This window comes from Episyrphus balteatus, chromosome 2 (genome assembly GCF_945859705.1).
Source record: "Episyrphus balteatus chromosome 2, idEpiBalt1.1, whole genome shotgun sequence".
NCBI lineage: Eukaryota > Metazoa > Arthropoda > Insecta > Diptera > Syrphidae > Episyrphus > Episyrphus balteatus.
In genome coordinates this window covers 74,055,861-74,070,851 of record NC_079135.1, presented here as the reverse complement: position 1 = coordinate 74,070,851, position 14,991 = coordinate 74,055,861, and positions in this window count along the sequence as shown.

Here is a 14,991-nt window from a genome sequence, read left to right as displayed (position 1 = left end):
ATCACATGATATGAGCTTTTCAAATATTGACATAATTTTTACATCTGATAGTTAAGTCGTTCACCATTTACGTTGACCTAAATGACTACGATTATAAGGACCAAAGTAATTAAAACTCATTTAACTATGCTAGGACAATTTCCATTTGCACACATCTTTTTTTGTTTTATTTAATTTTTCCAATTTAACTTAAAGGGCCACTGTGGCGTTTGAGGAACTTTGTTTTTTAATTTAAATGGTTCATTTTTGATAAATTACTCACATGAGTTGATTTTTTACTTGCGATATAGGTAGGTACTATAGGGTAAGTTTAGGATTCGTAAAAAAAATCGAACTCGAGACAACAATTTTACATGACATTACGATGATGGAGAATGCCAAAAAAGTGGGTCCGGCAATTCTGTCTGTCTGTCTGTCTGTCTGTCTGTGTGTCTGTGTGTCTGTCTCTATCTGGAGCTGCAGCCTAAACATGTGAAGTGATTTTCTTCAAACTTGGTAGTTAGCAGTTTTTGGTGATTCCCTAGAGGGGAAATTGAAATTTTTTTTTTATGACCAAAACTAACGGTACCTGCCATATAACGGAAATAGATAAGTAAATTTTTTTCAAAAACGGCTTTAACGATTTTGATTAAAATTTTTGTGTGTAGTACTACACATAAGAGCCAACTTTTCAAATAAAAAAAATATTTTTTGTACCGTTATTAACGGTACCTGTCATAGAACGGTTTTTTTCGTTTCTGAATATCTCGTACAACATTAACCCGATTTAAATGAAAAATTTTATACAAAAGTGTGTAAGTAAAGATAATAATAAAATTTTAGAAAATTTTCAAAAAACGCATTTTTGGTTTTTTAAAAAATATTTCAAAATTTTTTTTTGAAAAATCAATTTTTTGAAAACGGATCAATGAAAAATTTTGAAATTTAGTTTTAATGTGTAAATTAAATATTTCTTCAAAATGGCATACCAACTTTTTTTTGAAAAATGTTAAAAAATTTTTATACATAAAAAATTATTTTTTTAAAAAACGGCTCCTACAATTTTCGAAATTTTTTTTCTAAAAATACCTTTTTATACAAGAAATAAAATGGTATATTTGTTTTTTTTTTTAAGATAATTTAAAACGGAGTTTAATTAATTATAAAAACAGATTTAATTTTTTTATACTACTTATGAAATTTCTTCAAAATATCAAATTTTAAATTTCTTGAATAAAAAGCTTTAACATTATAGTTACTTTAAGCATAAGAGCAAGTACGTGCGACCCCAGTCGTGCAATTTATTTGATTAATATTTAAAACAGAAGGACATACAGAATTACGAGACCCTCTTTGTTTGCATTCTGCACTACCGGATTACCATGTGTGGTTGTTATCTCGAGTTTTTGAGTCTTAAACTACAAACATCGCAAGTGAAAATAAGATGCATAAACTCGAGATTATATGCTTTCCAGATTTTTTAGGTCAAGATACTTTAAAAAACGATAGTAATAAGAAAATAAAACTTTTTTGTTTTCTAACAGAAATCTTAAAATTCGAAATATACAACTTAGTACAGGTACCTAAAATAGTACCTACATAAAATCAACAAATACAAAAAAAATTGTTACACTCATGAAACTTGGCAAAAAGTTTGCTTTTGGGATAAGAACCAAAGATTAAAAAAGGATATAAAAAAAGTTGGGTTTTCGCGGACAAAGGGGAGGGAGTGAGGGTCAAACATTTATTAAAAAAAATTTTTGTCGAATATCATCATATGACACATGTTTTTTAGGTATTTGTTGATGCTGAATCTAATGACATAAAAATAAAGTCAATACGATTGCTCTAAGAAAAGTTATTACCGATTAAAAACAAGGATGCTTGTTTTTTTTTACTTCAACCTGTAAAATATAACCGAAACCCATGGGAAAAACATGCTCCTTTTTTTATAGACTTTTTTGAGTTTCATGAGTGTAACAATTTTTTTTTTTTTAGAATGCTTATTTTACCTGTACCTTATCATTTTATGGGTATTTCTGAAACCAATTTTGAAATTAAGTTAAAAAAAATAATTTTTTTCCGTTCGCCTGGGTCCAGATGCCTTAATTAAAGAACGAGTAAATGATATCAAAATAGACCTTTAGACAACAAATTTTGGAGTTGTGTCATGACCAAAATCTGAGTACACAGTGTTATAACTTCATGCGCCGTGATATCGGATTCAAAAGTTAGGCAGCTTAAATGTGTGGAATTATGTTTTCCACACGGTTAAACAATGCGGGTTTTCCATTCAACGTAATTAGGTTAAATTTAAATTACATACTCAACATTCGAAATATAAGTAGTGATGGTCTGTCATTTTGTAGGTATGTGTTATAAGAAATGTTATTTCTTATTATCTTTTGAACATTATTTCGGGTGAATAAAAGATTTATGATGAAATTCAAAGTGAATATCGGTTTTTCTGAAAAATTTGCTATGATTTTTCCGAGATCATATTTGTTTTTAATTACACAAACTGTTAAAATTCATTCGTGCCTATTTTACTTAAAAACAATTTCACAATATGAAAGAATTGTGTGAATTTTTAGATAAACCACAAAAGACAAGCTTAACAATCTTATTTTATCTTTCTTTAAAAAAAAAAACCATGGGCAGTGTAAACTACCTAGCCTACTATTAAAGTTTTCTTTGTTTCTCAAATGGAAACTTTTGATGATTCTAATTATTGAACTAATACTATATTTATTATGTACAACTGAGAATTATTCATATATAGATTTCATAACTTTTTTTTAACTATCTTATTAATTCATTAATCGTGATCTTCAAAATGAACCTACGTGTACTTTTGACATAATAACTGATGCAGACATCGTACGATAACATTTTACAAATGATGAAAATATGAAAAAAAAATGATGTGGCTAGAAGTGTCTAGAAACTATTTCACAAAGTAAGTCGTAGCTATTAATAATTGAGTAAACCCAGTATTAGTATTCCACCTGTGATCACAATTACCATCTGGACCCCAGAAGCTTCTATAAGTTAATTTAAAGGTTGAAAGCCATTGCTACCGAGGACTTTTTTATTTAATTTTTTGCCAGTTTATTGATTCCAAATATTACCAATTTTCATCTACCAAATTCGCTTACGAACCTTTTTCAACTAAAATTACATAAAACAAAATTAATTGTGATTCATTATGGGCAAAGAAATTTGGAAAAAAAATTCCCATTTTAAGTGACACTTAAAAATTAGCGATATTTACACAAAAATAATAATCAAACAATTTGATGCCACACCCCTTTAACTTCTTATTATACAATAATTTTCATGGTTGTTGATACTATTATGCAGGTTAGTATGCACAGCGTACGTACGTACGCTTCTAAAAAAAAAAACCCCAGCATGACATTCTTTTAAACTCGATAAAAACGCACACAGGGGACTTTTTATTATAAAGTAATTTCAAATTACTCACGCTCTGACCTATCTCAAGTTTTGTTGTTTTATCTAGTCTTAAGAGATTTTCATAATATGTGAAAATATTTTCTTGCAAATAATATCACTCATATAAGACTGATTGGACATTGGACTTTTTAAAATTCGAATTCATAATAGGTATAACAATCATTTCTGACGTAAGCAATTTCAATGATATGTAAAAATGATATTAATGGCTTGTCAGAAGGGAATTCCACCAAAGAGTTAGGTAGAAAAAGGATTATTTGTTTAAGCATGATTCAGATAATTTCATACAAAAACTATATCAGCATTATAATAAAATAGTATGACATCGTTAAATTGTTGGCCAGAATATAAATAACATTTGCTCAACAGCTTAAAAATAGACCAGTTGTATGATCAAAGAAAATTGTGACACTTTTTGCTTAAAATGACTAAATCTGTTTTACATAGGGACTCTGTGGCGTATGAGTAACGTTTTTGTTACATTTGCATACATATGGCCACGCATACTAAATTTTTCGATTTCAAAGTTCAATTCAATACAGGGGTAAAACTAAAGGTTTGAACACATGGTGGGCTTGAATAATATTTTACACGCAGCTGTCATTGTCAATGATTACCACATCTTACTTTTAAAATTAAATTATTTTCATCATTTCGCTTACAATTAAAGTAATTTTAATTACTTTAATTTCTTTGTTTATTTGATTGCTGGGCCACCGGCATATGTTTTTAGATGCAAGAATGTAGCCCACTAAAACATAAAAATTCACGGTCTTTTTAAACTGTGATTTTTTAAAGGAGTTGGCTATAATCGACCAAGATTTTGAGTAAGGGTACGACATCGGGAACGGGTCGTTATTCTGTATTCAAAAATTCTGTATGAACAAAATTCTGTATCTGAACACAAAATTCTGTATGAACAAAATTCTTTATCTGAACACAAAATTCTGTATGAACATAATTTTGTACGTTTTCCATTATTTTGCTTTTCTATTATTCTGTATTTCAATATTCTGTAAGTCAAAAATTCAAAATTGCAAATCCATTATTTTTCATTTTGGAATTCTGTATATTCCAAACCTACACATTTTTATTTTGCCTGTTGAATCATTTGTATTCAATTAACATAAAACCTTATGTGACAGTTTGTGCAGAGGAAAAATTGGGGAATAAGAGTTTATGTTCTACATAAATATTTAAGTTTCGTTTCAACAAATGTCCCTAAAATCCCTTACAAAAAAGAGAAAAACAAATAAGAAGTAACAAATAAACAAAATGATGAAATATGTATAGGAAGATTCTTGGGTAAATATTACTCGTATTTTGGTGTTCAAGGTTTGTCACTCAAATTCAATCCAAAAGCTGTAAGGGATATGCAAATTAATTAAGGCGATATTTTACTTCAAAGCATTTTCTGCAAATAATCTGTGGTCATACGTTAACGTTTCGACTATTGCTGTTTCTACTTAATTAGTAGAAAAAGATGGGGACACATAGCAACCATATATTAACGAACGTACACCCAAAATTCTGCAAATGATAAAAGAAAAATTGTTTTTTATAATGAAAAAAGTGCGCACTTATTTTCATTATCAAAACAATTTTTCTTTATCATTTACAGAAATTTGGAACAGAGAATTTTTAAATCCAGAATTTTGTGTTTACAGAATTTTGAATTTACAGAAATTAAAAAAAATACAAAATTTTGAATTCACAGAATTTTAAAATACAGCATTTTATTTTTGAATCCGAATTTTAGCACATACAAAATTTTGACCCCTACCCTACGACAGCATATATAATTGATGAGCCTCATGTCGTACCAAGTCAAAACGAATTAGTTTAAAGGTCTATAGAACTTTAAAAATTTATTTATATTCAATCTTAATTATGAAGCTCACCTTTGGACGCTCCAGAATCAACAACTATGGTGAAAAAGTTGAAGAAGTGTTTAACAAAGTACATAGTCTTAAAAATCTTCAAATCATATTTGGAGAAGTTATTGATGATTTTTGACATCTCGTTTTGCTTAGTTAAACACTGGTTAAGCATATCCTGTGTGATCTTAAAGGAACGGTAGGTATATGAAAATGTCACAAAACTAAAAAAAAAGGTTGCAAGAAGGGTGAGAGAAAAAATTAAATTTTTCTGAATAAACAGGTTGATATAAAGGGTAAAACTCTATTAAGAAGCCATTTGGAACATACATACTGGTATTAGAATGAGGTGGTCGCGTGTCTGCTGTAGTGATGAGTAATGATTATTACAATAATTTATACTTATAGTTCAGAGACATGAGCTTGCGGCAGTTTTTCACCACACTTAAGTGCATGGAGTTAATTTCTACAAATATTTTATCTTAGATTGCTATTAATAAGTTTACTTTAAATTCATTTGAATTACTGTTTGTTTTTGTTTATTGGATTGATAAATAGTTTATGAATGAGCAAGCAAAATACTTTTGCAAAAAAATTATCAATTTCAATTTATTATTTTAACCTGTCTTGTTGCCTGTTTTGACTCAGGTAAATGGAATAATTTCTATACGAATTACAAAGATTAAATGAGATGATTATCGACTCAGTTAGAAATGTGATAGAAAATAAATTGATCGAATTGAAGTGGCCTATTTACAATAAACTATTATGTGCGTAGATAATAACTTCATATCTTAGTAGTTCATTTCGTTTAAATGAGTTAGAAATTATTTCATTCCAAAATTTTAATTTGTCATAGATGCCTCTATTACCCTTTCGTTCAATTTCGGTCAGCATAATTCAATTATCTTTTTTTCGTGTGCCCCTGACGTTGATGGTGAAAGCCTTATAAACTTTCTAAAACGTACACACCAAATGTTTTTTTTTTTTTTTTGTATTGTCTGGTATATAATTTTATTTCGTCCTGCTTCTTATTAATGTTAATCTTTTCAACTACACGTCTACGTATACAGGGTGTCCCAAAAGTTAACGTCGAAACAAAAACGGTAGATAGGGTAGGTGGTGACAGTTATCAGAAAAATAATAAAAAAAATCGCAGCCATATATTTTGGGAGTTATGAGCATTTGAAAAAAAGTCGAAAAAATGGTCACCCTGTGACGGTTTTTCATGTGCCGTGACTACAAATCTTAAGTTTTCTCATTTTTTCTTTTATTACGGAACCTTGAATAACCCTGCTATCAAATGCATTCAAAAATTTTAACTCAGCTACATCAGTTTTAAAGAAAATATTACTTTTTTACCCAACTTAGTACTAAAAAATTTTACATGACTCTAATTCAATGAGCCGTTGTGTAAAAAAAATGCACTACGATGTTTCGGCAAGTTGCCTTAAAAGTTGGTGTGTTCAATTCTCTTTTCAAAATGGTATAACATTGTTGGGAATATTTCATAAATAACCGAGATAAAATTTTTTTTCTTAGGAAATCCGACTTTTTTTAGGTAATTTTTCCATATTATTTAAGTTTTTGTATTCTGAAAGGTTCTGAAAAGGTACAAAACTTGAATAATATGAAAAAATTACCTCATAAAAAAGTCGGATTTCTTAAGAAAAAAAAATTTATCTCGGTTATTTATGGAATATTCCCAACAATGTTGTACCATTTTGAAAAGAGAATTGAACACACCAACTTTTAAGGCAACTTGCCGAAACATCGTAGTGCATTTTTTTTACACTACGGCTCATTGAATTAGAGTCATGTAAATTTTTTTAGTACTAAGTTGGGTAAAAAAGTAATATTTTCTTTAAAACGGATGCAGCTGAGTTAAAATTTTTGAATGCATTTGGTAGCAGGGTTATTCAAGGTTCCGTAACAAAAGAAAAAAATGAGAAAAATTAAGATTTGTAGTGACGGCACATGAAAAACCGTCACAGGGTGACCATTTTTTCGACTTTTTTTCAAATGCCCATAACTCCTAAAATATATGGCTGCGATTTTTTTTATAATTTTTCTGATAACTGTCACCACCTACCCTATCTACCGTTTTCGTTTCGACGTTAACTTTTGGGACACCCTGTATTTTTCAGCTTTCCACTGCGTTTTGTGTATTAAAATATAAATCTACCACTCAATTGTAATAATTGTTTGAGTATTTTTTTAAATAGAGAAAAATGTTACGCATACGCCACAGTGACCAGCTTTTAGATACAAATGTGTTCTTCTATTCTAAACACATTTTTTCTCAATTTAATAGTTTGTTCTGGAAGTTTATTAGTTTACAAGTTTGTGAGTTTATTAGTTTGTAGGTTATTAACAAGTGCAGCTAACAAAAGAATCTCAGAAAGGTTACGAATTATTACGATATTTTACAAATTATCGTATTTTTTAAGTTCTTCTTGAAAATTTTTATTTATACATACATACTTCTTGAGTAAATTATTTTGTACTCATAAAAATTTACTATAATAAAAAAATAGTTGTAGTTTTAACCACAACTCAAGTTTAATGTTAACTTATTAAAAAATAAAAAATAACCCTCAAACGCAATCAATGTTAACGCTTATTTATTTTAAATCAATTTGTTAAAATTTTTTCATAGGAATTAAAATTGTAAACAATATTATTCATCACACTAAAATTCTTACTTTATTCTTAGTAAACAACCGAATCAATATTCACACTGTCTCTTAAACCAGACCTGCTGTAAGCCACGTGAAAAGATATATTCTGCAGGGTGTTTTTCCTACTAGAGGATACTTTTATCACTACGCTAACTTCTGAAGTTAAAATTCGCAATTATACATTCCATATTCATCTTGTTACTTTGAAACAAAGTCAAAAAATTGTTAAAATCGGTTAATTGGGGTATTAAAAATTAAGTTTTTACTTTTTTTAAGTACAAAATCTCAAAATATAGTACCTACACATTTTTAATATATCAACATACAATATTCATTTTGAGTTCAAAACACACTGTACGTAGGAATTTATAATGGCCATTAAGTGACCATTCACGTAGTTCAAAGTTCGTCATCTGGAACTCTGGCACTATCATGATCTTGCAGAATGAACATCTCATGATTCATTAAAGTTCCGGCTAATTCTTAAAATCTGTCTACGACAACAGTGTAATTATTACTTCAAAAGCTATTATTTAAGCACCTACCGACATTTACAAAAGTTTTTAATATTACTGATTAATAAATAAAATTCCTACAAATGTACATATGTATGTAGGTGCATATTTAGTATAAATGGGTTTCCACATCAACAAGTTTAAGAAGAACGTTTGCGTCAAAGTAAGGTACTTCAGAAACCCATATAAAATGGGGCTATTTGCACTATAAATTATTCGGTTAAGCTCAGATGTAAAAGTTTATTATGCAAATGTATGTTAATAAAACATAGTATCTGACAGCATGTGAGCAATTCAGTGTTACTGTCGCAAATCGTTAACTTCTGGTAAAATGTATTCAAACTATTTTTTTTTTAATAACTGATTAATTGTTTAATGTGATTTTCAAATGTATGATTATTTAAAAGATTTTAATAAGATTGTTGAACTGCTCCAGAAATATCAGCTTTTTACGTGTAGCTCATAAACGGACAGCTTCATTGAAATGATTTTGACTCAAGTACTGTATTATTTCATTTTCTAGAAAAAAAAATATAATTTCTTTCGTCAGGGATATGAATTCCAAAAACAAGCACTCAAAAATAACAGCTTTTTGAAAATTGTTTCATTCTATTTTTGTAGCTCATTTTGTTTCATTATTTTTTTTAGATATTTTCTATTAATTCATGTTCCATGCAACCTCTCTGACTACGGTCTACTTATCATCGATCAAAGTACATTCTCAAAGTTTATAACGATAGATATAGATGAAATCACTATCTTGTTTCTATAATGAATCGCAACAACATGATCAATAATTCCTGGAATTAAGTTCATTGACTGATAGATAGAAAATATTGAACTTCTATTAAATAAAATTGTTTACAGTAAAACTACCTCACTTTTTAACACGTTCACCCCCTTGAATGACTTGAGTAAATACTTGCATGCATAATGTAAATTCAATAGAGGTTATCATGATAAATCTTATATTACAGCTAGAACGACTATAGAAAAGTGGCTTGAAGTATTTTATACAATTTATTTAATTTGTCTAATGTTTTCATTTTAAAAGTGAAACTTTTTGATTGCAATTCAGAATTGTGTATTTATTTAATTACTTACTACTTCCTTGCTGATTATAATTTTTATTTAGAAAAAAAAAATAAGGTATAACACAATTAACTTTTGACTTAACTTTTTGAACTGGGAAGGTTCAATAAAAAAGATACAATGAAATTGATAACCTTATTCCACATTTTAAGGTTGCAACGTGCAATCCGAGCAAGTACTTCTTTTCATATAATACAATGGCTTAAGCTATTAACTTCATTTAAAGGAGTGCAGACCAAAATCATTTCACAAAATTCTCGATAATGTAGTTCAGCCCTTATCGATTCCCAATTCTTGAGAATTGTCGTTGAATTGACTTTTTCCGAGAATAATTTGAAGGCATACATAACTTTTAGATGATACAATTACGAAGCTTTTGCTAAAATGAAGCTTTTTCCTATGTTTTAAAGGGATTAAAATAAAAGTGTACTTAGTTCTAAGGTATTGTTTTAAATTAGTATCAGTTAAATTTTGATTGTTTTCTTTAAAAATTGGTTATTAGAAGAAAAATTGCCAAGAAAATAATCAAAATTTTACCGATACAAATTTAAAACCATTGGTACATTTTTATATCTCAGTGCTTTTTGTGCCGGTATATTTTCTTTTTTACATTTGTTTTTGTTGTGATTTCTTTTTCCTTAAACAAACTCAACAACTGAAAACAAATTAGCACACACGTTCCCTGAACTCTAGCGGATATTTTCGAAACTAATAAGAACCAAACAACAAATGGTTCAAGGATATGCTGTTAGAAAAAATGGTTTTTGTATTTGATAGGGAAATTATTGGTATTTTGTACAACAATCTTTTTATAGGGTAAATCTGTGTAGATTTTTAAAATGTACCTTACCAAAATAGATACAAAAGTATTGCAGTTTTTAAAAACGATGACATTTTTGTATATGTTTATATTTCTATAGTAGAAACTATTGAGGGAAATTTTTTCGAGGCTGCATTTTAATTATTTTCAAAAGTTTCAAATTGTAAATAAACTCAACGTATTGTATGCATATATGTTTCTGTGATTAAAAATGACAAACTAGCGACCCCAAGGTGGCTACGCAAAATAGTCCAGTGCATTTATGATCTTCATATATGGGCGACCCAGCAGTTTGTACCACCCCCAAATTTTTATTGCTCATTCAATAGAGCATTGGCTGAATATCATTAGGCTGATTCTTCGCAGTCGCGAAATTCACCTTTCGGCCGCCATCTTGGATTTTAGTTTTTGTTGAATATCTCGATTTCTATTTATCTTACATAAAAGTTGTGTATACAAGAAACGTAGGAAATTAAATTTCGCGTCTTTTATGTTGAGAACACTTTTTTGATATTCTGAATATTAAAAAAGTTACAAGCCAAAAAATTAAAAAAAAAACCGAAAAAATGACAATTTTAAAGATTTGAGCACTTTTTATCAAACTTATTAAAAAACGAAAAAAGATTATTCGCCTTTAAATTCTCTACAACTCTGCTATACAACTTTTTTTTGTATCGATATAATTAATAAAGTTATTAATACTTTTTTGTTAAAAAATACCCCTTTTTACGAAATGAAGAGACTGAACTTTCTCTTTTAACATAAAGCTATAAAATACTCACTAATCATTTAAAATTCAAGATTTGGTAAACAAAAAATTAATAAAAAAGTAAAGATAAAAAACACTAACAAAAAAGAGCATTTTTAACAAAAAAAAAAAGTAGGAAGGTTTTTTTCAAAATTTTGATAAAAAGTGCTCAAAACTTTAAAATTGTCACTTTTTTCTGTTTTCTTTACTTTTTTGGCTTGTAACTTTGTTAATATTCAGAATATCGAAAAAGTGTTCTTAACATAAAAGACGCGAAATTTAATTTCCTACGTTTCTTGTATACACAACTTTTATGATTAGAAATCGAGATATTTAACAAAAACTAAAATCTAAGATGGCGGCCGAAAGGTGAATTTCGGGAGTACGAAAAATCAGCGTAATGATATTCAGCCAATGCTCTATCGAATGAGTAAAAAAAATTTGGGGGTGGTACAAACTGCTGGGTCAAATTATAAATGCACTGGACTAAAACAGATAAATCTACTTCGTGAAATAAATCCATGCATAATAGGTATTGAGGTGGTCCACGCTTGTATGGGGAAAATAAAAAGTGATTGGGCCACCCTTTAGTTTGATTCCAAATCCTATTACAGTACCTTGCCATATTATTAGGCCCAAGCGAAAAAAATACAATTTTTCGGTTAAGTTTTTGCTCAGTTTTTAAAGTTTTTGTCGAAATATATTGAATTTTTTTGTCCCATTTACTTGCACATATCACGTAGATACGGATTGACTTGGAAAAAAGTTTAAAAATTCATACTTTTTGACAAAAATAACGTACAAAAGGGGATAAACTCCAAAAAACGTACCCTGTGGAATTCACGCCCGGATAATTACCAGACCGGTCCAATACTTAATTTCTTGTACCGAGGAATAACGTGACATTCTTAACTTTATATCAAGGACCCAATCTTGCATAAATATAGAAGCTCTGATCGTCTGGAAAGTAAAAAATGTTCTTAGATTTGGGGTAGTTTTTTTCTTTTTTATAAGACCAGACGAACACAGCTATTCAAAGTACATTATTCCAATAAAAAAACATCCTCTGGTCATTATTGGCTGTTGTTCTATCTCAGGGAAAGGATGAAGTTCTTTTTATATTGTGGAAAACGCCATAACTCCGAACCAACACAAAAAGGGTCTTGGGAACGTTTTGATTCTACGATTTCGGAATAGGCTCGAGGCTCTAAGCTTCTATATTTATGAAAGATTGGGTTCTTGCCATTAAGTTAAGAACGTCACGATATTCCTCGGTACAAGAAATTAAGTATTGGACCGGTCTGGTAATTATCCGGGCGTGAATTCCACAGTTTACGTTTTTTTGGAGTTTATCCCCTTTTGTACGTTATTTTTGTCAAAAAGTATGAATTTTTAAACTTTTTTCAAGTCAATCCGTATCTACGTCATATGTGCAAGTAAATAGGACAAAAAAATTCAAGATATTTCGACAAAAACTTTAAAAACTGAGCAAAAACTGAACCGAAAAATTGTATTTTTTTTCGCTTGGGCCTAATAATATGGCAAGGTACTGTAGTATCATAGTGTTAAATTTACAGCCTCCTATCTTATATAGAAGCAGAAGGTGGTTCTGATCGATATTGAAAAATTCTATTCTTTTTGAAGTGAAAACTTCTTTAGTATCGTAGTGATTTGAAACAAGATGAAACGAAAACGCGACATGAACAATGTTCATTGAACATTCAACTTGTTATAACTTTTTTGTTTTAATAGATAGATAAATGAAATTTGTACTGTAGATAGGTAATAATTAAATAAATTATAATTGTACAAAATTTCAATTAATTTCATATTCAAAATCCTGAGATAACTAGGGTTGCCAACTTTTTTTAAGAAAGAATAGAGTACCTATATATGATTTTAGAGACGAAAAAGAAGAGTACCATTTATTCAAGTCTTGATAATGTATTTTTTTTTATTCTTCTTGCCGTACATAACATTTTTTTGTTGTTTTTAACATTATGTGTAGTGTATGACTCCAAACGTTCAAATTACAAATTCATATTTTTTTATTTAATATCTAAAACCTTAAGATTTTTTTTTGTAAAAAATCAAGGTTCAAGGTATTAATATTTCAGCTTCTTATTTCTTTTTATTTCGATGAATTAACATTGCAAAGGTCAAGAAAAATAGCATCAGTTGCGATTAATTTTTTCTATAAAAAACAAAGTTCAAGTTTTTCAAAATATGTACCTTTAGTCCTTAGAATTAACAAAAAAAAATAAAACTTTAAATCTGTCTAAGAAACAAACACAAAACAAATAAGTCGTACCTACTAGAACAACGAATAAAATTATTGTGATTTGTACTCTCTAAATTACAATTGTTGAAATTTAGAAATTATAAGGTCGACTATTTTAAGCCTCGTTTTTAAACTAAATAATAAAAATTTATGTGGTCGTACACACAGTCTTAAGTAAAAAAAAAGAGTATTTTGACGTACTCTATCAGAGTTATAGATTATAGAGTACACTACACATGCGTGAAATAGCGCACAATACTCTTTTTTAGAGTACGGTTGGCAATCCTAGAGATAGCGGTAAAAAGATTTTACTTTACTTTAATACGCATGCTGAGGTGCGTTCTTTTTCTAACAATAGTTAACTATTGTTAACTATCGTTAACTTTTGTCGTTCCTAAACTACAAAATAGTTACGATTTGTAACTATTTGACAGATGACGTCGTTCCTAAACTCCTTTTGAAGTGTCAAATAGTTACAAATCGTAAGTATTTTCAACTCACTTCCATGATATGAGTTGAACATTCATGAGATTGTTGATGTGTCAAAGTGGATGTTTTGTTTACTCCAAGATTTTTTTTTTCTTTTGAAATAAGCGGAAAAAATGAAAATAATAAGAGATTTTTGTAATTTTATGATGCGATAAAATTTATTTTGATTAAAAAAACAAGATTTTTTGTTACAATTATGCAAAAAAAAAAGTATTCTGAAAACAATTTTTTTAATGGTTTGACAGTTCAACAATTTCTAACAAAAAATGGTTCCTAAATGATTTGTAAAAAACCCAACAATTTCTAACAATGACACATCAACAATATTTTTTGACATAACAACCATAGTTGACTATTGTTAGAAAAAGAAGGCACCTCTGATAATAGTACCTTTCATTTGATAGGTATATCACACATAACAATACGTGCTCTACAAGTTACACAATCTTAAATTGAAAAACTTGAAAAATACCTCAAAACACCTCTGGAGATCTGTTGCCGATGACCAGCCACCAGTGTAGGAACTAGGAAATACCGTAATCTCAGTTTGAAATTTTGACATGGTTGGCTTTAAAAAATGCTTATTTTTTTGTAGACATCGTAGCAATATGATTGAAGCGTCATTTCTTTAATACTATTACTATTAGTATTCGAGGAAAGCAACTATCTTGTCTATGATTACTGTTGGTGTAATTTTTCTCGTATTAATTCTATTTCATACCGAAATGCATTTAAATGACTTTTGTACACAGAAAATAATAATAGGCATTTTAAAAATTAAAATAAAATATTTTTAATACATAAATTTCATATTAATATTATTAATATTTAAACCAAAGGAAGAACCATTGTTTTTACACATGTACTTATACAATCGCAAAACTACGTTTTTTAATTCATTATATTTTTTTTTTTTGTATAATAAGGGTGCACTAAACCTTAATATAGTGAATACAGTACGGGCATTATGGAGATAGCGATGGACATTAGTTTTAAAGTTCTGATTTTTTAAATGGGATGAAAAAAAAGACG